At 39.3% G+C, this 26,974-nt stretch overlaps 1 long non-coding RNA gene across 3 annotated transcripts; it reads left to right on the forward strand.

Annotated features, from left to right (window-relative positions):
• The first annotated feature begins 10,094 nt into the window (after positions 1-10,094).
• LOC123384874 lies at positions 10,095-17,427 on the forward strand. 3 transcript variants are annotated; one of them, XR_006596585.1, is made up of 4 exons: positions 10,095-10,417; positions 13,293-13,391; positions 15,329-15,449; positions 15,950-17,427. It is a non-coding gene; the product is annotated as an uncharacterized LOC123384874 (long non-coding RNA). The 3 variants fall into 3 exon arrangements; XR_006596584.1 differs by lacking the exon at positions 10,095-10,417 and having other exon boundaries at positions 12,347-13,391; XR_006596583.1 differs by lacking the exon at positions 10,095-10,417 and having other exon boundaries at positions 12,347-13,391; positions 16,833-17,427.
• Positions 17,428-26,974: the final 9,547 nt, after the last annotated feature.

Here is a 26,974-nt window from a genome sequence, read left to right on the forward strand (position 1 = left end):
CACATCCCACACCAACTATCTAAGAAATCAGTCATTATATATGAGCCATCATGCTGGTTTGCCAGAATTCACACCACCTGGATGTGACCACCTAGAAAACTCTCAAACCAAGAACTTAATTTAAAGTGGTCCTGGACCAATCATGTCATAAGCATCTGAAAAGCAAACATAACTCCTTTTTGAAAGAACCCTCTTTACTTCGTGCTTTGAAAAATGTTCTGGGGGTGCCTGGGTGGCTCTGTTGGTTAAGCGGTAGACTTCAGCCCAGGTCATGATCTCATGGATCCTGGGTTTGGGCCACCTGTGGGGCTCTGTGCTGACAGTTTGGAGCCTCGAGCCTGCTTCGGATTCTGTGTCTCCCTCTCTCTCTCTCTCTTTTCCCCCCTGCCGCTCACACGCTCTCTGTTTCTCTCAAAAATAAACATTAAAAAAAAAAAAAAAGAAAAATGTTCTGTTCCTGTGGTCCCTAAGAAAATGAGTTGCTCACAGCTGAAACAATATACTGCAAAATATGCTGCATAAAAAATTTAGCATTTGGAATTATGGGACACTATAAAATAATCATATTTAATACATTTTAAGAAATGAAAAGAGCTCTGAAAATACAAATGAAATTGAGAAAAGATCTAATTTCCAGAAACAAAAAAATATAGATAAAAAGTTTTAAGTTAATGGATGGATTAAACAGCACATTCGAATTGTTATTGACTTTTCTCATCCCTTGGCTTCTGGACTCTTGGTTCTTTTTCCATCTTTCAGCCACTCATTCTGTCTTGCTCACTAAATTCTATAATCTACAAGGACAGCATCATTTAGAACTCAGTTCTAGTTCTTTTTCTTTTCCTCAGTTTTTAATGTTTGCCTAGATTGACCCATTTACAAGATTTCAACTATGTTAATAATTGCCACACCTGAACTTTTAGCACAGACTTGTTTTCTGAGCATTAGGCCACAGGACATTTCCTACCTGGAACTTATGAGTCAGGCTTTCCAGAGTATAATTCATTTGTTTTCTCACCAAATCATCTTATTTCCCCTAGGCTCCTGACTTAGCCATTGACACTTTAAAAAGAAATTTCTAAGACAACTTCCATGGTTTCTTTCACTTTTTCCTTCCAGACTCAGGTATTAACAAGTCAGGACCACTCTATCACTGATATTTCCTTTTGCCTCTATCTGTTCCCGCTGCTATGATTCAGTGTCCCCTGCAGTTTCTTTATCAAGTTCCCATCTTACAATCTCTTGTTTCTTAAAGCCATTCTAACCACTACTAGAATTATGGTTCTAAATATAAGTTCAATCATTTCACTCCTGAAACAAAACCTTTAGAGATTCACCCTCAAAGGTGGTAATTTGTTGCATCCTGGGAAGTAGAATCCCCTCAAATAAAGGAGTCAAGTGTAGTATCAGTGACCTGGTTGGAGTACCTCCTAAAGATTGTATGTTTCACGAACATTTTGACACGGCATGTTAGAAAACTAGAGAGATGGTGGAGAAGAAGATCCTGAGGTATCTTATCAGATAAATCTTTGATAGAAAATGTGTTTTATTGGGCAGAATCATTCACAGCAATCTCCTCTCCTGCTTTGGATTTGAGAAGTGGCAGTAAGTGAAATCAAGTGCATTCACACAACCAGTTGACCACTAGATGAATGACTTCAGTGAGATTAAGTAAACTGAAAATGTCAAGGTAAGGCCCATAAAGAAAGTGCTACAGAAAGAGGGAACACGAGTTTGGAAGTTTTCAAGACATAGGGGAAGAACATAAATGAATTTGGGTGGGCTAATTACTATGAATAACAACTCCAAAATTTCAGGGACTTCGTACAATAAAAATGTATCATGTCACAGTCCCTTCCTCTCTGGGGGTTGGTTGAGGGGTGAGGAAGGGACTCTGCCTCCATGCAGATCTCCTTTAGAGATACAGGCTCTTCCTGTTCAGTGAATCTACCATCCCCTAAATAATCCACATTCTCTACTGTATTCTTTGCATCTAGCTGGTAATTTAGGGTAAAAAGAGCACACACAGGATGCCTAGGAGGTGTTTTAAAAGCCAGGTTTAGGGGGTGGTGGATATCCCTTTTGCCTGATTTTATTGGCTAGAACTCAGCTACATGTCTATTGGTAAGTGAATAGGTAAATGGTGTATTTGGTCCTTCAAACCATGTTCTAGAAAATATTTGGTAACATGGGAAAATGGAAACAATAGAATATTAAGTGGGGGGAAAACATGATACAAAAGTAAATGCACTCTGGTTCCAACTCTATTAACAAGGGAAATAATGATTTTCACTTTTATGAGACTATAAGGTAATAACCCATTAGCATTTTGATCTCTATGTGAATAGTGGGATTGTTGGGAATCTTCTCAACACTTTTCTCTCATCTAAATTATTAATAATGAAAGTGTTACTTTTAAAAATAAACATCAAAAAATGTAAAAAGAAAGAAAATGGTGTGTCTTTAAAAGATTTCTATATTCCTGGAAATTACCCATCAGAGGCCTTATACACAGTAGATACCTAATGCATATTCATTGATTGAACCAGTATGACTGAATGGAATAATTAAATGGAAAAGCCTTAGAATAAAACGTTAAGGAACAGTTATTTCCTTAGTGATGCTATTTAAATGTGGCAACTGATTAGCTGAATTACCACACTTTCTAGGGTACTGTTTACACCATTTACTAATATATATGACCATTTAGTCATACCTGGAGTAATATATATATTATTGCTTCAATATTTTTTATTAAAATTATATACTTTTATAAAATTTGATTTGTACTAAGCAATGATATGAGTAAAATCATGGGATTGTGGTATTAATTTTTTTAATGTTTATTTATTTATTTTGAGAGAGAATGAGAGCAGAGGGGAAAGGCAGGGAGGGAGAAAGAGACAGAATCCCAAGCAGGCTCCATGCTCAGCACCGAGCCCAACTCGGGGCTTGATCTCATGACCTGAGCAGAAATGAAGAGTCAGGCGCTTAACCAACTGAGCCACCCAGGCACCCCGTAGTATTAATTTTTCTATACATATTAAAATAAATACATAATTAGCAAAATAAAAAATATTTGTGTTCTACTTAATTATCCCTACCCCCAAGTCTACCTCCCTTTAGAAATAACTAACCTATCATCGCTTCTCAGTCTTTTGGCTAAGATCAAGTGTAGAAATAACTGACCAATCATATGTTATATTTCCTATTGCATGTTTTAGGTTCAAGCTTCTATGTGTAGAAGGGTTTTTCCACCCAATAGAGTATCTAGTTTTATGATTTATGAACTAGTTTTGTGATTTCTGTTCATATATAAATACCAAACAGTGAATGTTTAATCATTATATAAGTTAACTTATCTTTTTGGCATTTTTTTTTAAACAGTGAATACTCTATCTCCCCTATGTTTAATCGTTATATATGTTTAATATATATATATGTTTAATCGTTATATAAGTTAACTTATCTTTTTGGCATTTTTTTTTTTAAACAGTGAATTCTCTATCTCCCCTACACCCACCCCATTTTTTTTTTTTTATTTAAAAAAAAAAATTTTTTTTTTCAACGTTTATTTATTTTTGGGACAGAGAGAGACAGAGCATGAACAGGGGAGGGGCAGAGAGAGAGAGGGAGACACAGAATCGGAAACAGGCTCCAGGCTCCGAGCCATCAGCCCAGAGCCCGACGCGGGGCACGAACCCACGGACCGCGAGATCGTGACCTGGCTGAAGTCGGACGCTCAACCGACTGCGCCACCCAGGCGCCCCACCCACCCCATTTTTAATGGAAGCCCACTGGTGTGACATAGAATGTTTCTATGACAAAATAGAATAAGTTAGTTACATATGGCACATTTATTTTAATTTTTATTTACTTAATCTCTACACCCAATGTGGGGCTCAAACTCACAACCCCAAGATCAAAAGTCACATGCTCAGGGTGCCTGGGTGTCTCGGTTGAGCATCTAACTCTTGATTTTGGCTCATATCATGATCCCAAGGTCGTGGGATCAAGCTCTGTGTCAGGCTCTGCGTGGAGCATGGAGCCTGCTTAAGATTCTCTTTCTCCCTCTGACCCTCTCCCCCACTCGTGCTCTCTCTCTCTAAAAAAAAGAAAAAAAAAAGAAAAGGTCATAGCTCTACCAACTGAGCCAGCCGGGTGCCCCTCTATGGAGCATGTTTTAAAGACCAGAAGTTTTTGGTTTGCACATAGCTGAAATGAGTAAAGAGATATCTGTTTCTTGAGATCATAATCCTATTCCCAGAGATGATAAGTAACAAACAACAACAGCCATAAAAGCTGGTCCATAATTTTTACACTTTATATGAGGTTTCCTTTTGAAAGACAAGAGACAAACTTTGGGGTTTCTGTCACTAAAATAAAAAATACAGAGGGAATTGTAGAATCTATGTCTGGGGAAATACTTAGGCTAGAAACCTGTTTGGGATGATTTATGTCTTGTTCAAAAGTAAGGGCATGGTTTCTTTGTTACTTCTGGCTCAGTAGTCATTATTATTAAGTTTCTCATTTTTTTAAAGCCAAGTGTTAAGAAAGGGATGGGAACAAGTAAAGACAGGGCAAAGTCAGCAAAATAATAGTTGAGATCTATAGCAAAGCAGAATGACTTAATAGGTTACATTAGGTAGGTTAAGGTGAAAAACCTATAATATTTTCTTTTCTGGTATTTTTAAAAGAAAATGAGAATCTTCAACAAAAATCCTATCTACAAAGACTTTGGATGATTCCATAGAACAACGGCTGATGTACATTAGCATTCATTGTGGGGCACAGACTTTGGGAATAAACCCTTTCCTGAATACTGATGACTGTAAACACACCAGCTGAGCTATTTGTTATTATTACGAATTAGATGTGACTGAACTTCCATTATATATATAACTCGTTCCATCATGTAATTTGACCATTGGGCGTATTTTAATTATTGAACCAAGAAATGAATAACTGGAAAGGATGACACCTAAGAAGAAATTAATTCAAATTTTTCTGGATTGGCCTACCACTGAAGAACTCCGAATTGGTTTTTTTCCCCCTTTTGTTATCTAAAAAAAAAAATATTCATACATCTACAAGATAGAGATAAAGGGCAGGAAAATAGAGGAAGGAAACACTCTGGATTGAGGACCTACAGTAAGTGTTCCATGTACCCCATGTTTTACATGTTTGGACCCTAAGCCCTATTATATGTTGATTGCTCCAGTGATCAGATGTCCTGCTGTACTGCTCTCCCTCTCGTCTAACGGTATCTGAGCTTTTCTGCTGTCACTACTTGATTTAAACAGCCTGTTCCATGCGTTACTCTAAATTGCTTCATCTTTTTTGAAGTAGGATGTAAATTATAAATAATAAGTGGTGAATTTGGCCAGTTTTGACTGACCTCGTTAGACTTTAAATGGGAATCGTAGAGACCCACAAATGTACATTTCAGTTGCTTTGGTGCCGAGGGGTAATGGCTAGAGTTCATAAATAAAATAACAAAAATGATTCTGTCTTGCGTGCACTGCAGGGGAAGCAACAGAGAGATGTAGTCCTTGGCCCATTCTGGTCAGGAAGCTGGGAAATCACTGAGCTGTGTATCCTCAACAGGCAGACCTGCAGCCCAGCCTGTTAACACTGAGCAGCTCCAACTGCACGATCGAGGGCAGTCCTCACAATGTGGGAAAGACTGTGGGAAAGACTATTGTTTGATTGTTGGTCTTCTCAGCCACATTGCACCAAAGTATCTCTCCTCAATTTATTAGAGCGCAAGAGTCTCTTACCTTCACAAACTTGGATACGAGCAAGCTAAATTAAGCTATTTTACGAGGCTTGTTGGAAGAGGGGGACCAGGGTCAAAGTAACCTAGCCTGAAAGCCCATTGTGCTGGTAGTAAGGATTTGAACCCATTCCTACAAACTTCCAGTCCAGGGTTCCCTTTACTTCTATTTCAAGCGGAAGACATGTTTCATTTGTTCAATTTAGTGAAGTAGTTGTAAACTGGGCGTGGGTGCTGGAGATACAGCTGTGGACAAGACAGAAAATCCCCTGCTTTCGCAAAGCATATGTGCCCAGAGGGAAGGTAGGCTTTAAATTATATAATGTGTATTATGATGAGGAATATCAGATCCCGTACATGATTCCGTGGAGGCGCCTAATGATCCCTAATCTAGTATATCCAAAGACCTCCTGAAAGACAGGGTGTTTAAGAGAACACTGGCAGACTAATGGGCGTTACCCAATCAAGGAGGTGGTGTGCGGCAGAGCCTATGCAGACTGCCTGAGATGAGATAAAGAGAAAGAAGTCCTTAAGGTTGGCGTGAGTGTTCCAGGATGGGCAATCACTACACCAAACCAAGGCTTTTAGAAGTAATCCTAAAGACGAGGGGAGAGGGAGGGAAACAGGTTGCCAATGGGTACGGACTGAAAGCCGCAGAGAGACCTAGCATTAGCTAAATACCCCAGAATATGCATGTTTCAGCTTAGATCCCCTCGGCCTCATCTCACCTGATGATGTGAAGAAGGCACACATAGTTATTTCCCTAAATGTAGAGTGGGGGAAAGAGAAGCCAGTGCTCTCCTACTTGACGCTCTTCTTCAACTTCTTCAACTTATGTCTGTGAGTAGCTGCTGTATTCAAAGGCATACCCGCCTTGCGCCGGGCGCTAACGAAGATTCAGTGGGCAAGTGAATTATGTGCTGAGTGCTTGCTCATGGCACTCTCAGAGCTGTGGTTAGGGGAGGGCTTGTTTACACTAATGCGATGAAAAAAGAGGACAAAACTAAATGAGATGGTCTGTCTGCAAACAGACATTCTACAGATGGCTTAATGTTTTAATAAGCAACTAAGTTGGTCTTGGGATCATATCCAAGGATAAGAGAACTGGGGAGTTTCGATTTTTAAAAAAGATTACCCCTGAATGTCAATTTTATGGTACCAAATTACTCTTTGCTGAAAGATAAGAGTGCCAACCATGTGCCAGATGACCCAAGTTTGCCTTCTGTTTTAAAAGGACTTAAACAACCTATTCATAGTATTAAGGGAACTTATACAGCTTTCTTCTTAACATGCTATACACCAATTTTCATATCTCAACACGAACAGGTTTCTTGTTGTATTTGAAACATGCTAAGGTGTCATGTCTTACCATTCTTATATGATTTCATTGATACATTCACTGAGTGCCTCGTTGTACCAGACGGAGGATGCAAAGTCCTGTTCTTAAGGGGTTTATAGCTTGGAAAATCGGAATGAAATGATTAATGGTTATGGAAAGTATTTCTAGGCATTCTTCTTACTACTACCTCTAATGAAAAATTTAAAGTTGCATTTTATAAACATTTTCAAATCTCTCTTTTTCTTTTTTCTCTTAGAATTGTGTGAAAATGCTCTTTTTCTGGGCATCTTTCACTTAGTGTTATGCCATAGAGGCTCACATCATGAATTAACAAGGAGATTCACTGCCATGATTCATCTTAGTTAATTCTTTATGTTTAAAAAGGAAGGAAGAAAGGAAGGAAGGAAGGGAGGAAAGAAAGAAGGGAGGAAGAAAGAAAAAAAAGAAAGAAAAATAGAAAGAAAATGCTAATGAGCATAGCTCTCCATGAAACTCTTTATGGATAATGTATAATAAGAAAAAAATTAAGCAAATTTTTTGGGGAACAGCAATTTAAGAGCATAGAAAGGAAAAGTGAAATATAATAAATAGAATTGTACAATAATCAGTCACTGTTAACCAAAGTTGGGAAAACAGGAGATTAATAATCTGTCCATACAATCTAAAGAAAATCCTCAATTACATAAGCTAAGATCTTAAATCAGACATGTTATTGAGAGGAAATAACTTACTGCAATTCCTTAATTCAGCATTAAATCATATTTCAGCCACCAATTGCCCTTTTGAAATCCACCTAGTGACTAAAGGTATGTCTCTTGCCTAGAAATAGGTCAATTAAATAACACATTGCAAATGAATATGTGATATCTGATTTCATAAGTCATTTAATGCTTAATAAGACAAGCAAATCAATCAAGGGGAAAAATAGTTCAAATCTGTTGATGCTGTGGATTTTGTTTTGCTTCTTTAATTTTAAAATCTCGGTATTACAAATCAGAATTTTTCATTACATTTCTCTTTTCTTCAGTCTCAAGTGCCGGGTTATTGAATCCATTGTGTTATATATGTAAAATTTAAATTGCAAATTGTTTTTATTTCATGTGCTTTTAAAAATGTTGATTGCAGATAGAAGGTGCTATGGATAAGAATTCGTAACTGCATACAAGTAGGCATTTTAAAAAACTGTGCATCATTTTATTTTTTTTTAAGTTTATTTACTTATTTTGAGAAAGAGAGCAGGGGAGGGGCAGAGAGAGAGGGAGAGATAAACTCCCAAGGAGGATCTACACCATCAGTGCAGAGCCCAATGTGGGGCTCAAACTTACAAACCATGAGATCATGACCTGAGCCAAAATCAAGTCAGTCACTTAACTGAGCCACTCAGGTGCCCCCAAAACTGTGCATCATTTTAAATATGCATCCTTATACTTTAGGATTAGTGAATTAAAAGAGGAACATTACCATTTAGAGTTTCCATAAACTTGCATTCACTGATTGCCCAGAGTTTAAGCACAAGTGATTTTAATAATATCACAACCTCACTCAGTAACTCACAGCGGCTCCAGACTCATCTTTTGTCTTTATTTGGGGCCTATTGTCTACCACCCAGTTCAGAGCTTATTGGTAGTTTTTTTTTTTTAAGTTTATTTATTTATTTTGAGAGAGAGAGGCAGAGAGAGGGAGACAGAATCCCAAGCCGGCTCCATGTTGTCAGCACAGAGCCTGTTGCCGGGCTCGAACCCACGAACTGTGAGATCATGACCCAAGCAAAAGTCAAGAACCAGATACTTAGCCAACTGAGCCACCCAGATGCCCCTGAGATTATTGGTAGTTTTAACCAAGATTCAGTAAAGTCCTTTCTTAATTCTATAAATTTTAAGAATAATTGTTTCAAAGCATAAAATACCAGAAAATTATAAATTGAAAAACTGAATACTAGAGTTTTATGAGAGGAGTTTCATCAAAGCACACACTCACATCCTGCAGGGAGACTAATGGTGGTACCTCACAGAGACTCCTCCCTCCTCTTTTCCTCCTGAACACATACAACTTTAGCACATTTCCTAGATGCTCTTCTTGGGGTCATGTGACTGAGTTCTGGCCAATGAAAATTATGCACACCATTTGTAGGTTTGCCCCTAAAAATCATCTTGCACAGGCCTCCAAGTCCTGTCTTTTCCTTTGAGCATCAGAGGCACAGAATTCAAGGAAAGACTGAGGTTTGGGGGATGGAAAGAGGCCACTCTGAGGAAGTACATGGAATATTTTTCCCCCTCTCCCTCCCATTGCACTTGCACTGGATCGTGACTGGAGCAGGAAATGAACCTGTATTGCATTAGGTCCCTGAGGTTGGGGGTTGTTTATCATAGCAATCAATACACGATGTGTGATACAGTTGGTAAAGGGAGATAGTGGGTAGGAGAATGAGAAAGCAAATATCCTTGCTTTCTAGTTTGCCACTAATGCTTTATTACTGTGTGGAAATGAAGATAGCAACAGCGAAATCACGTGATATGAGTGCCAGACACAAATAAAAAACTTACTAAACCAATATATTAAGGTTCAAATATAGTTGAGTATCTTGCTACCATCTTGTTTTTTGTTTTTCTTCAACCAAGTTCTGCATATCTGTGTCTGCAGACATACCTGTGTCTGCATATCCAAATTCTGCATATTTCCCCAAACATATATAGCTGCTGACTTGTCCTTGGAACCAATTATTCATGTCTTCACTCAATATTCCCCCCTCCAACTGATTATTTAGCTCCTATCCTCCACTCCTTTTCTAAGTTCTTAAAATAATTTTCTATGTTGGGTGGCGGGGTGGCTCATTTGGTTAAGCGTCCAACTCTTGGTTTCGGCTCGGGTCATGATCTCACGGTTTCATGGGGTCGAGCCCCACATCAGATTCTGCTCTGACCCCATACAGCCTGCTTGGGATGCTCTGTCTCCCCCTCTCTCTGCCCCTCTCCCATTCATGCTGTCTCTGTGTCTCTCAAAATAAATAAGTAAACTTAAAAGAAAAATAAATAAATAAAATTATTTTCTGTTTTTCATAAGTTGTTGATACCCACTGAATTTGCAAGGGGAGGAAGACGGAATCAATTATTTCAGCATAGAAATAAAAGCCAGTTTTTAAAAATCACAATTTTTTATCGTTAAAAATTAACTTTTTTTCCTGTTTTTTTTTCTACCAGATATTACAGTATGTAATAATGTTATGGTGACCAAAACCAGAATAGTGATAACGCCACAACAGACAGATCAATGGGTTGAAGTTGAAGACCCAGAAGCAAACTCAAGTATACATAAATGTCACTGTTCTGTATACTGAATGTATACAAAAACGCGCGCGTGTGTGTGTGTGTGTGTGTGTGTGTGTGTGTTTCTGAGCCTTCAGAGTGAACATCTCTGGTTCCCTATATTATGTTTTATTTCCTTTCATTTATATCTATCTATATCTATATCATCTATATCTATCTATCTATCTATCTATATCTATCTATCTATCTATCTATCTATCTATCTATCTATCTATCTACCTAGTAATACCATGGTACACTAGCAAAGCCTCCAAAGAGGTTCCCAATATTCCCCACCTCCGGGTTCACACCCAGTGCTCTTGGATCACTTGCTCTGGGGAGGCAGGCTGTAGAATGAGAGGAGGCTCCACGCAGCCTCTGGACCAGCCCATGTGACAAGGAACCGAGGGCTCCAGCTGGCAGCCAGCAAGCAACTGAGGCTGCCAGCAGACATGTGAGTGAGCTTGGCAGTGGATCCTCCCACAGTTGAGCCTTCAGATGACTGTTGGTCAAGTGACAGCTCAGCTCTGCCGCTCCCAGGGTCCTAACCCTCCCAAACCGTGGGAGACGGTGACTGTTTGCTGTTGTAAGCTGCGCTGCTCAGTTTGGGGGGTAATTGGTTACACAGTAGATAATTAAAACACATGGCATATAAGTGAAATCAACAAAACCAGGGTGGGTCAGTGATTAGTAAGTTAGATGCTTTGACGGGTTTTGACACTTCTGTTGCATCTTAATTGTTTTCCTCCGAAGTGTCCCCTTTGGGTAAACAGTGTTAAGAGTGGTTACCAACAGGACATTAGAAAAATTAACAATTAGCTTTGGGAACTAAAGTGTAACCACAGCATTATTTTCCATTTTATTAAACGCATTAAATAGTATTGCAGTGTATTTGTTTCTATTAAAAAACATGATATTAGGGGCGCCTGGGTGGCTCGGTCGGTTAAGCGTCTGACTTCGGCTCAGGTCATGGTCTCACGGTCTGTGGGTTCGAGCCCCGCGTCGGGCTCTGTGCTGACAGCTCAGAGCCTGGAGTCTGTTTCAGATTCTGTGTCTCCCTCTCTCTGTGACCCTCCCCCGTTCATGTTCTGTCTCTCTCTGTCTCAAAAATAAATAAATGTTAAAAAAAAAAAAAAAAAAAAAAAAAAAAAACATGATATTGGACTCCGGGAGGAAAGCTATTGCAAATTAGTCTGAAAACTCTCATTTCTTTCAGAGCAACGTGTAATAATATCATAATTCCTTAGTGGGAGTTCAGAGATGGACTGACTTTAACATATATTTAAGCATAATATTATAGACAAACAAGTTCGCCTGCAGTATTTGAAGATAGTCATTTTCTTGTAAACATCCTCCTTTATGTTACTAAGATGGTTTGCAGTCTCTGTCACTGTTCTTGGCAGAAAGTCAAACTTAGCAGAGTAACTGTGTGGATTCTAACAACGTCTGAATTAGTGAAGCCCCAAGTAATGAAGATTTATTATGTGTAAGGGAACTAGAAAAGTCTAAAATCCCAAGTTATGAGTCAAGGCAATAGTTCCCAGCCGGCTTGTGACCCTTCCAGGATGATATCCCCGGCATTCTCCATGCTTCACTAAGGTTGGAATTCAGCTTTTGGTACTAAGTTGTCTCAATCTTGGCCACGGTGGTAATTTCATTTTCCCACTTGTTTTCCCTCAACTAGAAGGACTAGGGGCAATTGATTTTTCCATGTAGAAAAAGAAATTGGATTCTTACTTCACAATCTAAAAAAACAAAAATTTTTTTCCCCACACGAATCAAGGGCTCATGTGTAAAAAGCAAAACTTCAAGAATTTTAAAAGCAAATGTAAAAATTATCTTTATGACCTTGGAGGAATGTCTTTATCAAAAACACAAAAGTTGCAAATCATAAAGAAAAAGATGAGAAAATTTAACTGCATCATGAACTATTCTCTCTCTCTCTCTCTCTCTCTGTTTTTACTCTTAAATATTACATTACTAATAAGCATTTTTATGGAGAGCAATGTGATTTAATAAGCTTCATTATTTTTGCAATTTGGGTATAAAATTTAGTAATACAAAATAAGGAATGGGGCTCTAAGTTTAATGTGTGTGTGTGTGTGTGTGTGCTTGTGTGTGTGTGTGTGATATTCTTGGTTGTAATGGCTATCCTAGCCTTATTTTCCTCATTCATATTTTTCTCAATTATTTTCTGGATTTTCTCAATTATTATTTTCTTTTGGTGCTGTAGTATCTTTGTAAGTTACATCAAAACTAATGAAGTAGGGAACAAATAAATAAGTTGAACAAACCATTAGATTCAATTTATGCTCCCAACAAATAACCATTTATAACTCAAGCCTTCAAAAAATTATAACAATTTCATAATGAACAATGGATAATTTATGGAGACTTTGTGGCAGCAATGAATACAATTATGGGTAAATTGTCTCCAACAAATAACTTCTGGAATATCCACTCTCCTTATAATCTCAGAAACAGAATACCAAACCTATCAGTAAGAGATAATATTTTCTAGTCATTTGAGGATTCAATTTGTTAGATTATGTCGTTAACTTTATCAGGTTGTGTCTTATATTGCATTCGCTAAATGGAAGACTAGCTACTCAAACTTTACCTGAGGTTCCTGTAAGCCTTCTCAGAATACAAAGAAGGATGAGGGACCAGCTTTTGTTCTTCACAATTCCATGTTGTTATATGATGCAGAAGTTACAAAGCTTTCATCAACAATTACTGACTACTTTCATTGTCATCCCCATGTGGGAGTTCTGAAAGACCGTTTGAAATTCGTTCGAGTAACAGAAGAGAGTGCACAGTGCAGCCTTCTGGATTAAACAAAGAATAAGAGAAAAAATCTTCACTTCTATCAAAGGTGCAAGCAATGGAGGGAGCATCAACACAAACAAAACAGGCGTCAGCCAGAAAGCCTATAGGAAACCATGGAGGAAGATCAAAATCAGATTCTTAGAAGGTGAATGGTACAAAGAAAATGCAATGTTATTTGCAACCGAATTTTTACAAAAGAGAGACAAGTCTGAATAGACTATTATTAGCTGGACACTTCTTCCCAAGCTGAGTTTCAGACAGTGGTTCAAGTTACAAGGAATCCAGCAGTACCACATACAATACTGAGCAGGAGTTCACAAAAATATTCTGCCACTAGTGTCTTCAGACCAACCCAAATCATCCACGATCAGTAAATTGCTAAAACCGAATTTATGGAAAAATCATGAGTATCTCATACATTTTTCTAAAACGATTAGGGCTTAGATGGTTTATGCATGGGGGTGCATCAGAAAAATTCCAAAGATGGCTTAATAATCCCTTATTACAGTTAATTAATGTCATTATAGCGGTTGAGAAAATTCCAGCTCAAGGTGAAAAGCCCACATCATTCTAGACTTATTCACACCTTTCAGGGACCTAAGTATATTATATCAATATCATTCTATTTTAAATGTACAAAATGATTTACTTCTTTGACACTAAAAAAGTGAAATGTCTAATTAGAGAATATATTCAAGATTTATGATGACACCTGACAGATAATATAAGAACTTCCTAAACTTAATGCACTATTATAAATTGTACCAATTGATCATATTAGCATAAATGTCAAAGTAAGATTCTGAATACCTGAAAGTAATCTTACTTTGGGAGGGAAGAATCTAATCAGTGAATGGAACTCCTGTGATAATCATTATGGTGGTTCACATATTCCAGGCTGTCTCTCTTTCTCAACACACGGTAGGATTGCATTTCCTTGTGCGCTCAGAATTAGGTGTGGCAACTGATTTCTTTGGCTAGAGAAAGCAAAAAAGGCAGTGTCTCCTTCCCCACATCCGTTTTCCCCTCCGGCTTTGTGACTGACAATATTTAAGACGGCAGCTGCTCAGCCAGCTGGGAGCCCGGAGAGATTATCAAAGGCAGAGTCCGACTTCAACCTGCACTAGAAATAGAGCAGAAGCAAGAAATAAGTAAAATTGATGCTTTAAGCCACTAAGATTTTGGAGTCTGTCACTGTGTCACAACCTAACCAATCTTGCCGCGACACCATAGGCAGAAGCATGCAAAAACATCATTATCAAGAGTGAAATAAAGAGATTTTTGGTGTTTATTCTCTTTGAAGAATGACTAGTAGTTGTTAGGAGGAAGATATTCCAAATCACGTCGGTTGGTTTGGATGTAACAAAGATGTGGCTGGTGAAGTAAGTGGGGTATAGATGGTATATGTTACGATACACAATAAAAGGGACAATGCTAGTCATGTCACAGGCAACTATTGTGCATTCCTTTGCGTTTATTTATATTAAATGCATAGGAAAAAATATTAAGAGTTTATTTTTTTAGAGTAATTGATTCCCGTTCCATTTGGGCTCTGATATTTATTGTCCTGAAATGAGCCAAGCCAGCAATTTGGGAATCCTTTTTTTTTGCTTTGTTTTTAAAATTCAAATCATATTGTAGATACCCATTGACTTTATTTAAGGGTTCTTTTTTTTATTATGTTAACTTTATGAGGGAAGGAACATCGTTGTTTTGTTCAAAGCTCTGTCCCCCATAACCTAGAATAGTACACATAATAAATAGACTTAAAATAAGTATTTTTTGAATGAATGAGTGAATCTCTATTCTTGCTAGAAGTTTTCACTAACTGCAAGGTCAATGTTAGCTCACGGTCTGAAGTGGCTCTCCCGCAATCCAAATACCATTTTAAACTTCAGTCAGAGAAATACAGGTATCTTTCACTTTTTGAATGTTCACGTTCCACTACTTTTCCTTTATGAAAAACCTACATTAGTAGTATGGTACTGTCCCTGTTTTCACTAAAGAAAAGAAACCTCTAGAGGACTTTGCTTTTACGGAAAAGGCGGAGAGCGAAAATAGCATTCAACATTTGTTTTGCAGTGAGCTGTTCCAGGAGCAGCTTGCGCCCCGAGCAGAGAGGAAGAGTGGCCACCCCAAGCCCCTTCCTGGGATCTACACTCAGCAGCTCAGCCTCAAGCCAACGTGGCTTTGAACTGTGACGGTGAGCGCCTGTGTTTTGGCTTAATTTATTCTGTGCATCCGTTAGCAAGATGTGTCCTAAGGAATCAGAAAAGCTTAAGGGAGTTTATTTTTTGGATCTGGGAATGCTCAAAACAATTTTCCATAGACATTAACGGTAATTGCTTCTCTGCTTTCTGTCATTTGGGGTTCTGAAAGCTTTCGGGGGTACACTCTACTTTGGGGTAGCAGAGGAATCCTGTATCGTGTCTAGAAAAAAATGAAGGCTCTCTACTCTTCCTAACCTTCTGGAGTATAACATTTAGTTAAATTCTAGTACCGCACACTAAGACCGACATTAATAAACTCAACTGCAGTGTTGTCTGAACTTTTTTTTAATACCATGGTGACCCCAGAAAATGATAATATTTGTAGGATACAAGTCAGGGGGAAATGCCTTGCTGGGCCACTCTTAGGCCTGAGGGACTAATACACTGTCAAGAACTAACGTATTTCTCTTAGAGAGTCTTTTGTTTCTAACAGCAATTGTTGTTTGAGTGCTGATAACTAGAGAGTATTGACATGACGAGGAGAGAGACCTTTGTTATGCTGACGAACTCTTCAGGACCCAGGAGAGGACATACAAATGAACAGGGTGCTTCGGTCACGTACATGCCAAGATCACCACAGCACCCATAGGAAATGATAAGATTTTGGCACACTTGTGATACACTGTTTGCGGAGTTCTGCTCTGTTGTGTCAGGAGAAAAGCAAGTGAGATGGCAGGAGAGGCCTTGAAGCCACAGCCTTAATAATTAGACGAGCCCCAATTAATTAAGTACCTCCAATAAAAGGCACTCTGCATGTATTGGCTTATTTAACCCCTTTAACAACTACCTGGGATGGGTGTTATTTCTTTTCCTTTCCATTAAGGAAATCGAAGCTTAGACATTTAGTGTTATATTCAGGTCCATGGGAGTGGTAAATGCCAGAGCCGTGTTTTGAATCTAGGCCGGACCCCCAAATCCCACATTCTTTTCTCCGCAAACGGCAGGACATCAGGGGCTTCCGTGTGCCTAAGTGTCTTCGAATGTTAAAGGACTCTTATGTGACAGAGAGAATAGAAAATTCTAATACTGTAGGAGGTCAAGCTAGTAGCTATGAGTGGAATCGTGAAGGAAGACAGGCTTTACCTCAGAATAAAGAAGAAACGATAATCTCGTGAAGGTAGAACTTCTCCCCCCATATGGTATTTAGCAAGTGATTGCTTCTTAGGGAATTTTAGAGGAGACTCTTGTTTGGACGACCTCTGCTTTCTTCCAACTTCAAGAGTATGATGTTATTGGGATATAAAAAGCATGAGAAGATCCTTTTACAAATATCGTTTCTCCTACATGAACTTTCTAAGGAGGGATTTGTATTTTAGATTAACTACAGGTGGAGGAAGAGCTCATTTGCATTCTTGATCCAAGAGAGAAGGATCAATAATTCTCCAAAGAGTTTACAAGTGCCTTTGTTAGAAGACTGCCCTACTATTCTGCACCTTCCAGGGCCTGGGCCTGGAGTTTTCCTTCTGAAAAATCAAAATACAGTCTGCAACTGCCACCACCGCAGGACTGAGATGGACCAAAGAGTATCCATTACTTTCCATAAGTCTTCCCAAAGAAGTGAATGGACACCAATTAGCAAGAAATCTTGAAATCCATAGACTGTCCTACTTTGGGGAATGGTTTAAGTGTTTATTTCATGTGATTTTGTTGGTATGTGTAAGAGAAAGCACTGTATTTATTTTCAGATTTTCTCTTTTTTTTAAAGAGGGCATAATACCTTTTTCATTTCCCCACCACCTGTTTAATAAACACACTTCCAGTTTTTACTTTAGAATAGCAACTAGTCTGATAAATCAAGGGTTCTCTAAGAAGAATATTTGTATCCTAGGGGCACCTGGGTGGCTCAGTTGGTTAAGCGTCCACCTTCAGCTCAGGTCATGATCTCACGGCTTGTGAGTTCGAGCCCCCGCGTCGGGCTCTGTGCTGACAGCTCAGAGCCTGGAGCCTGCTTCGGATTCTGTGTCTCCCTGTCTCTCTCCCCTCCTCAGTTCATGCTCTATCTCTCTCTTCTCAAAAACAAATAAAAACATTTAAAAATTTTTAAAAAAGAAGCATATTTGTTTCCTTGAGTGATTAAAATAATTTGCCACTGACGTGGTATAGAGAACATGGAAGACCAGCCAACATCTCTGCTTGGTATCCCCCACCAGTGTTCTCCCAGGCTTTGTGCCTTTTCTCTCTCCTCTTTACTTTCTTTCTTTGTCTCTTTTTAAATGTTCCTTTATTTATTTTGAGAGAGAGAGAGAGAGAGAGAGAGAGAGCGCACAGGGGGAGGAGCAGAGAGAGAGAGGGAGACAGAATCTCCAGCAGGCTCTGAGCTGTTAGCATGGAGCGCGATGCCAGGCTCGAACTCACTGACCCCAAGATCATGACCTGAGCCGAGATCAAAAGCCAGACGCTTAACCGACTGAGCCACCCAGGTGCCCCTCCTCTTTACTTTCTTTAGGAGTCCCACAAAGAGTCTGAAACGATTTTGGAATTGTAAATGTTATCTCCTTGATCTTCATTCTCCAAAACCAAAGGTAATTAAGAGACAAAATCTAAACCACCACAGGGAAGGAAATTCTAAATAGGGATGTGACTGTTCAATCGCTTGCAAATGATCTCCCTTTTCCTTGACTAACAGTATCCTTCCTTACAAGGAAAGAAGAATGATCGAAGACAGAGGGAATGTCTAGTGGATCTGGGTTCTAGATAATTCTGTCATTAATAGCATTAATCATTTGTTAAATGAAGGTGAACACAAAAAATATCAATAAAATTTGCTGAATGATGTCTACCTAGATAAAATATCTGTATGATTTATTTCCTGTCGCATTTTTCCTACTATTTTTTAAAAGCCAGATCATAGGTGATCAAAAAATGCTTGTTGAATAAACAAATGATATATCATGATTGGGAGATAATGGTAGAGATAATTATAATTGTACAGGTGATTATAACTCATGATCCTTGATATCCATATTTAAGATAACTGCCTGGTAAGTGAAACCACCTTAAAACTCAAGTCCTTTCAGTTGCGTAGATTCATTAATAAGGATCTAAGACAAACTCAAAATCTTAATTTTGCTTCAAAACAATAGGACCAATGATCATTTCTTCTTTGACAAGCTGAGAAAATGACAGAGTGTTTAAGAGTGTAGGGACGCCTGGGTGGCTCACTCGGGTAAGCGTCTTGACCTCAGCTCAGGTCACGATTTCACGGTTCATGGGTTCAAGCCCTGCATTGGGCTCTGTACTGACAGCTCAGAGCCCGGAGCCTGCTTCAGTTTCTGTGTCTCCTTGCCTTTCTGCTGCTCCCCAACACATGCTCTGACTCTTTCTCTCTCAAAAATAAATAAAGATTAAAAAAAAAAAAGAGTGTATATTCAGGTTTGAGACTGTTGGAATCCAGCTCCATCACTTATCAGCTTTGTCACATTGAGCAAGTTTCTGATCTAGGTTCTCTCATCTCTATCTATAAAATGGGGATAACTCAGAGGGCTATTAGGAGGATTACATGGGATAAATCTTGTAAAGTACTTGGCATATTTTAAACCCATATACTATCTCTAGAAAGTATAGTCAGGGGCATCTGGATGGCTCAGTCGGTAGAGCATGTGACTCTTAATCTCAGGGTTGTGAGTTCTAGCCCCATGTTGAGTGTAGGGATTACTAAAAAAAAAAAAAAATCTTAAAAAAAGAGTGCAGTCACTATCAGTACCAGAAACTTTGTTATTCTGAAGTCTGGGGACATAATGCCATGGAGGTTTGTAAATGGGTTGACGAGTGCTTATAAGCCTAGGCAGAGTTCAGAATATTATCCTAGAAAATAAAGAAGAATACTGTGTAAATGGAGTTGCAAATCTCTTTGTATTGAGCTGGCCGTTCAGTACCGTAACAATCTTACAGATGCTCAAGTTATTCAAGTTTAAGACAATCCCTGATGAATTAGTTCAATTACTGTGATGTGGGCCAAAGAGCAAGGTTACATACATCCTTTTTGAGAGAGAAATACCATTTTATATTAGTTTTCAGACTCCTTCAGTTAGATTTTCCACTGGGGTGTTTTTTTTTTTAACAACATTTAAATTTAACTTCTTGTTCACTTTTCTTACTACTTGTTTTTGTCTAGCATGATTTTTGTGCCTTCAGGTGCATATGAATTATTTATGCACCCATATGATTTTCTTTCGACATCTCCTTGCTATGTTTTAAGTGAAAAGTTATGAAGGAATATTAAATAAGATGAGAGCAAAGCCAAGGGAAATGCAATATAGTTATGTGTGTGTACTGATAATTCCAGTCGTCAAGTCTTAGTGGACTCAGCTGAAAAAAACAAAACAAAACAAAACACGTACCTGCCTTCACAAGTTGCTCATTTTATATCACCCTAAGGCAAGATTATTTCCTAGAAGACATCATTCTGTAATATAACCCGTTCTCACCTCTAAATCTCCCTAGCCCCCACTCCAAATACCAGGTAATTTTACTAAATCATAATACATTTTGTTAGTAGTGTGGGGAAAGGGACTAAATGAATGTTGGATCATCTATTTTGCCACTGGGTAAATTACAAAGTTCCATTTCTCTGAATCAAATGCATTTGCAAATCAAACCCTGCAGTAGCTGCAAAGAAGCAGACATTGCTAGACTCATATTTTACATTCATTTTAAGTCATAAATCTTTAGAGTGCCGTTCTCAGTCCACAGATACAATTACATATCTCTCTCCATGCTGTTCACAGAGAGTAGAAGAATTCGCCACTCTTGCACTATTCTATCTGAACAATTCATATCCTTAACAGGTCTTTCACAGAGACCCATCTCTCCCTTAATCTTCTCCCAAAGCCATAACACTCATGCATTTTTCTATGATGGAGAGACAGTTTTAGCATGAAATGCCCAACTTTGCATTTTCATCTTCAAAATCTCCTCTCTGTAGGGAGTTAGCCCTTTTCTTGGCTTTCAAAGAAAGAAAGAAAGAAAGAAAGAAAGAAAGAAAGAAAGAAAGAAAGAAAAAGAAAATGGTGTTTTAAGTCTAACTTGACCTTGGGTGTCTTTATATCACCTGACACCTGTTTCTTTCTTCTATCCTCACGGTTGGCCATACAACTTTTGTGTTAAAAATTATACCTCAGGGGCGCCTGGGTGGCGCAGTCGGTTAAGCGTCCGACTTCAGCCAGGTCACGATCTCGCGGTCCGTGAGTTCGAGCCCCACGTGGGGCTCTGGGCTGATGGCTCAGAGCCTGGAGCCTGTTTCCGATTCTGTGTCTCCCTCTCTCTCTGCCCCTCGCCCGTTCATGCTCTGTCTCTCTCTGTCCCAAAAATAAATAAATGTTGAAAAAAAAATTAAAAAAAAAATTATACCTCATCCATCACAGAGTTAGAGATCAGAAAAAGTGCCTATCAAAACTGTTGTGAAAGAAACCATGTGCTGACTTTCAACTGGCTTTCCATGAAGGCGCTAGGTAATATATTTTAGTAGCTTGTGGCATTCAGAAAGCAAGATCATAGGGCATTAAGTCAACTACAACAAACAATAAACATTTTTTCCCTCTCTACTACCTAAACCTGCTCCAATATATCTTGTGGAATCTTTTATTTCCTTTTCTTTTGGTGATGAAAGAAACCATGCTGTTATGTAAAACGACCTCTAAAACAACAGTACAGTAATGGGGTTAGAATAGTGTGTTTGGAGAGTAAAAATCAAGAATGGCCTTGCTCTCGAATTTTTAACAGTTCTCTTGGTGTCCTGTGAGTTGATTTCTCTTTCTGTAAAACATACACTGCCTTTTACTACTACAGTAAGAATAGAAAAATAATCTCAGAGAACGCTCAGCCTGGTGTTTTATGAGAACTTTAAGGTTTTTTAAAACAATTTTTTTTAAGGATCACAAGTTCATTTACTTCCAGATATCAGATATCCAGATATCAGATATTCCAGATATCCAGATATGTGTTGTAGCTTTACATTCGCAGTCCCCGTACATCTGCTATTTTAGCTACTGACACCATTCCGTGTTATTTTTGGTGGCCTAATAAAAAAAAATTGGATGCTGAATGGCCACCACAGATCTCGATGTTTCTCTTTAATGTAATACCTCTATTAAGCGGTTTATTTTAACTTCTCTCTTTTCCAGATTGTCCATGTTGGAAGGTATACTTTCTAAGTTCCTCTCCAGCAATGATAAAATTGACTAGAGTTGATAAATCTTTCTGTGTCTAGATGTTCAAAACTCCTATTGATCCACTGTGCTTCCATGGTAAAGAAAGAATTGAAACATCAGCCCTAAAACAAGATAACTCCAGCACCAGCACGAAGGAAGCCAGCCAGCTGCTCGGTAGTTCTGATACCAGAAGGATTTCAAAACCTTCCCTCTGTAGACGATCAGTTACACACCCACACGGGGGGCATCAAATGAAGGTGGTGACCAGGGTGGAGTGGATGGAGCTCTGCAAGTCCTCCAGGTCAGTCTGGCCAACCTGTAACTTAACTATTCTCATGGAAGTGCTGTCACCAGACTCCTAGGTCGGTGGCTTTTTTTTTTTTTTTTTTTTTTGCTTCTCTCGAGATGGACGGAGAGGAGAACTCAAAATCGATTGTGCTGATCTCACAGGGACATCCTGATACATACATAGCTTTTGCTTTGAATATTATTTATTTTGAGAGAGCGAGCATGTGTAAGCGGGAGAGGGGCAGAGAGAGAGATCAGAGAGAGAATCCCAAGCAGGCTCTGCATTGTCAGCACAGAGCCCAGCCCGTCAGGAGGCTCCATCTCACAAACCATGAGATCGTGACCTGAGTAGAAATCAAGAGTCGGACATTTGCCAGACTGAGCCCCCCAGGGGCCCCCTACATACCTTTTTAATACTGTCATGGGAATGAGCTACTCTGTGTTACCAACAAAGAGTATTTCATCTTTGACAACTGAGGCTGTATGGTTAGGTCCCATAAACCTCCCTTTCAGTCAGTAGAGATCAAAATACGTGTGTAAATGTTCTGCCTAAGTTCGGTTTAAACCCATTCAGATAAGGACCAGTGTTTTTCAGAGAAAGCTCAAGAATGTGAAAAGGTGGTTACCGAGGGCTTTCTTTTTAGGAGCTGCCTGCCAGGTACGTAAGGATGGGATGAGATGAGCAGACGTGGGCAAGAAAGTGGCTCACTTCTGCTTCCAGCAGCCCATTTTCCATGACTCCTCAGGCTCTGTGTTCCAGTCTTTCCACAGGCCGCAAAGTTGAGCTGGAAGCAGATTCGGCCACATCAGTAATGTTGGGGACCAGGCTTTTTAGGAGGTGTGGACGATGTGCAGCGGATACTGAGGCGAGTCTTCGTCCCTAAGAGAAAACTGTGCACGTTGCTTTCTTCTCTTTTCAAGATTTTTATGTAATTGCTCCTGGATCGACTACACGATTTTCTTTGTTGCTGTTTGCGTTCTTCCGTTTTCACAGTTTTTGACCTGCAGAGCTCAAACAGCCGGTCTCATCTGGACAACACGAAGAGATTATTCCCATTGTGTGGTGTGTGTGTTCAAAAATGTTTTGTAACAAATGCATACGTGCGCTTGACAGAAGAGTCTCACGTTACGTTTGCGCCGAGGCTCAGGATACAACCGTAAATGCCAAACAGGTGCTGGAAAGAGCCTGCAGCAATTATAGCAGGGATGACACATCAGGAGTTGTCATAATGACTTAACAATTAAGGGTTAGCTGAAGATCTTGTTAAGCTCAGGAGACTGCTCAGTATCATCATCGCGTAGATAGAAGTGCAACAATTAAGCCGACTTGCCCCGCCATGTCCTTGTTCAGAACTGAAACCGCCGTTTGGATTCATGTTTCCTCGTTTCCCGACAGGCTCATTTTACCAAATGACAAGATTAGGTGACTGGTAGGTTTTGACTTGCTTTTTGTTAAGAGGTTTATTTTTATGTGTTTTCTATTAAATGCCCTTTGCCCCCAGCTTACGCTGTGAATGAAATTATACATTTTTGGTAAACTGTGCTCAAGTCACAGATGTCTTTACTTCATAAAGTTATGTTGGCTATGTCTAATGCAATTCTTTTTCTTTAAAAAAATTTTTTTTCTTTTTTTTTAATTTTTTTTTTAACGTTTATTTTTATTTTTGAGACAGGGAGAGACAGAGCATGAACAGGGGAGGGTCAGAGAGAGAGGGAGACACAGAATCTGAAACAGGCTCCAGGCTCTGAGCTGTCAGCACAGAGCCCGATGCGGGGCTCGAACTCACAGAGTGCGAGATCGTGACCCGAGCCGAAGTCGGCCGTTTAATCGACTGAGCCACCCAGGCGCCCCCCCAAAATTTTTTTTCTTAATGTTTATTTATTTTTGAGAGGGAGAGAGAGAGAAAGAGCATGAGCTGGGGAAGGGCAGAGAGAGGGAGACACAGAATCCGAAGCAGGCTCCAGGTTCTGAGCTGTCAGCACAGAGCCCAACACGGGGCTTGAACCCACGAACTGTGAGATCATGACCTGAGCCGAAGTCGGACGCTCAACTGACTGAGCCACCCAGGCGCCCCTGTGATTCTTTTTCTTATCAACACTGAAACACTATTTGGGAGGAAATCAACAAACCATCCTCAAACTCAGCTGAAAATCCTTTCACAGATTCAAAGTGCTAACCAAATTCTTACTGACATCCGCGTACAGAAGGGTGGAAGCTAAATTTGATTTCTTCTTCCAAACGTTAAAATTCCAGTTCACTTTTGTTTTCTCCAAAAAAATTTGTCTCGGCTAAGATTTCAGTTCCACGTGTACCATTCCGGCTTTCCTTTATAGGCTATAATTAAGTCTTTTGTTTGCTCCAAATGCAGTTCATTCCTGGCACTGGGTAAAGAGCTAAGATGTTGCTTCTGCCCATTCTTCCCACAAGAAAAGTGGAGTTAACAGCAGAATGATTACTGGCTTTTCTAACGTGAATCATAATACACATGACAAAACAAATTCGCCTTAATACAAAATGGAATGTAGAATCTCATTTCATCAGCGACCTGTCAAGTGGAGCCACTTATAAATTCTAAAATAATATTAATCTTTGCAATAACGTTTCTTTCTATTTTCATTCCCCCAAACAAAATGACGTGCCCATTCTTGGGTTTTTGTGTGCTTTCCCTTTTTAAAAGCAATTAGCAGACTCTGTTGAAGTATTGCTTCATTTCTTCCAGTCTGGTTTTTTTTAAGGTCAGAGTTAAATTCAGTGTGTTTTAGAGCTAGGTGCTGGGAGAAACACCCTTCTTTCTGGTTCTTCGAATGGAATGTCGAGTCATTTTCCTTATTATGAAGGAGGAAAGTGGGCATTGGGAAAAACAAAACTGACCTCCTAACCTTAGGCTTAGTAGATTAGGTGTAGGATAAATACCTAAAAAATACTTAGCCACCTGAAAAACAACAAAAAGCTTAACAGTTTTCAGATGAATCTTGCATATTATTAACACGTCTGCAATTAGGCAACTGAGACCTAAAATCTAAGAAAATTTTAAGATTATAAAATGGGTCAGGAAATGGGAATTAAAAACTAGCCTTCAGACTCTTTGTTCTGTGTTTCGTTGACCAGATAAAAGGGGGCTCTAGCCTTTATCTTCTAAAAACATATTCTCTCTACTGAGTTTTTCTGGGATTGATTGCAGACTTCACAGTTCTCTGTCTACTAAAGGAATTTTGCAATATGACCTTTTCTTACGTACTTGAACCAAGTTGCTCATGAATGCCTCTACTTCAGTCAGACTTTCCATGAACGCAGTGCAGTGTATTTATTCCTGCTTCTTTGCTAATGCTCCACCCTTTTTCCAAATAATGCTGTCTGTAATTCCACTTTCCCCTGTTTGGCTTTCCACCCCTGGGAGTTCAGCTCTGGTCTTTTTTTCTTTTTTAATGTGTATTTATTTATTGTGGAGGGAGGGGCAGAGAGAGAGAGAGAGAGAGAGAGAGAGAGAGAGAGAATCCTAAGCAGGCTCCGAGCTGTCAGTGCAGAGCCTAATGTGGGGCTCAATGTCACAAACCATATCATGACCTGTCAGCTCTAGTCTCAGCTCCTTCATTAAGCCTTCCTTTGATGCCTGCAATTAATGTCAGTCTCTCTGTCCTGTGAACTCTGAAACTTATACCTATGCTATTTTATATTTTTATTTTGTTTATATATGGCTTTACATCACATGTGTCTTACGAACCATATTTTATTCTTTTATATCCACCTGCAACATAATAATTTTACACATCTTATTTAATTGAATCAAAGGGTTAAAAATGGTCAATGGGCTCCTTTTGAGGAAACTAAGTGTTATAAACTGAATGTTTGTATACTGCCCTCCCCCCCCCCCATTCAAACGTTGAAGCACTAACCCCCAGTATGAGTACCTGGAGGTGGGACATTTGGAAAGTAAATAGGTCATGAGGGTAGAGCCCTCATGAATGGAACTAGTGCTCTTATGAGAAGAGGCATGAGAGGGTATCTCTCTCCACCATGTGAAGACACAGCAAGAAGGTGGCTGTCTGTAAACCAAAAAGAGAGCTCTCACCAGGAACCTGACAATGCAGCACTCTGATCCTAGACATTCAGCCTCTAGAACCTCAAGAAATAAATGTTTAAACCACTTAGTCCATGGTATTTTTTTAAATTGTTTTTTATTTTAGAGACAGCGTGAGCAGGAGAGAGGGGCAGAAGGAGAGAGAAAGAGAATCTTAAGCAGACGCCATGCTCAGCACGAGCCCACCACAGGGCTCCATCCCAGGGCTCTGGGATCATGACCTGAGCCAAAATCAAGAGTTGGATGCTCAACTGACTGAGCCACCCAGGTGCCGCTATGGTGTTTTTGTTATAGCATTCCAAACTGACTAAAATACTTAGCAAATGAATCAGAGAACAGAAAACCCAAACCAGGTGGTTTAATAGAAAGGACTTAATATGGAGAACTAGCTACAAAAGTGTTGGAAGAGCTAAAAAGGCAAACAACAAATGGTAAAGTCAGAGATTAGTAATAGCAAGAATTTTCCAGCACTTCCATGGCTGAAGAGAAAGAGGAGGTGCTTTCACCAGAGTTTAGGAGTTGGGGCTTGGGCCACCATAATAGGGCTGCGTGGGAGAAGCTGGGACCATGGAGAAGACACAACCGTTGCTGGAAATACTGTCCAAAGCAAGGAAAGAAGGAAAGGCATACTCTGGCTTCTCCCCACCTCCCATACTCCATACTCCTGCTAATGACTTTTATTGGCCAAACTAACCAGAAGCCAATTGGCAAAGAAGCCTGGGCAATGTATTTTGCAGAAATCAAACCTCTGCGGTACCGAACGGAGCAGGAGAAGCAGAGGAAAGGAATCTAAGAATAAATAGACGAACAATTAACAATCGATAGGCCAGAATTGAACAAATCCGAAGCTATTCTACATGTGGTGAAACTACAAATAGTTCAAAGTAACTCCTAAGTAACTAGTTTCTAATATCTTTGTTAGGATTACCATTTCTGAATGAT

The sequence above is a fragment of the Felis catus genome, chromosome B1, assembly GCF_018350175.1.
Source record: "Felis catus isolate Fca126 chromosome B1, F.catus_Fca126_mat1.0, whole genome shotgun sequence".
In the NCBI taxonomy this organism is placed as follows: domain Eukaryota; kingdom Metazoa; phylum Chordata; class Mammalia; order Carnivora; family Felidae; genus Felis; species Felis catus.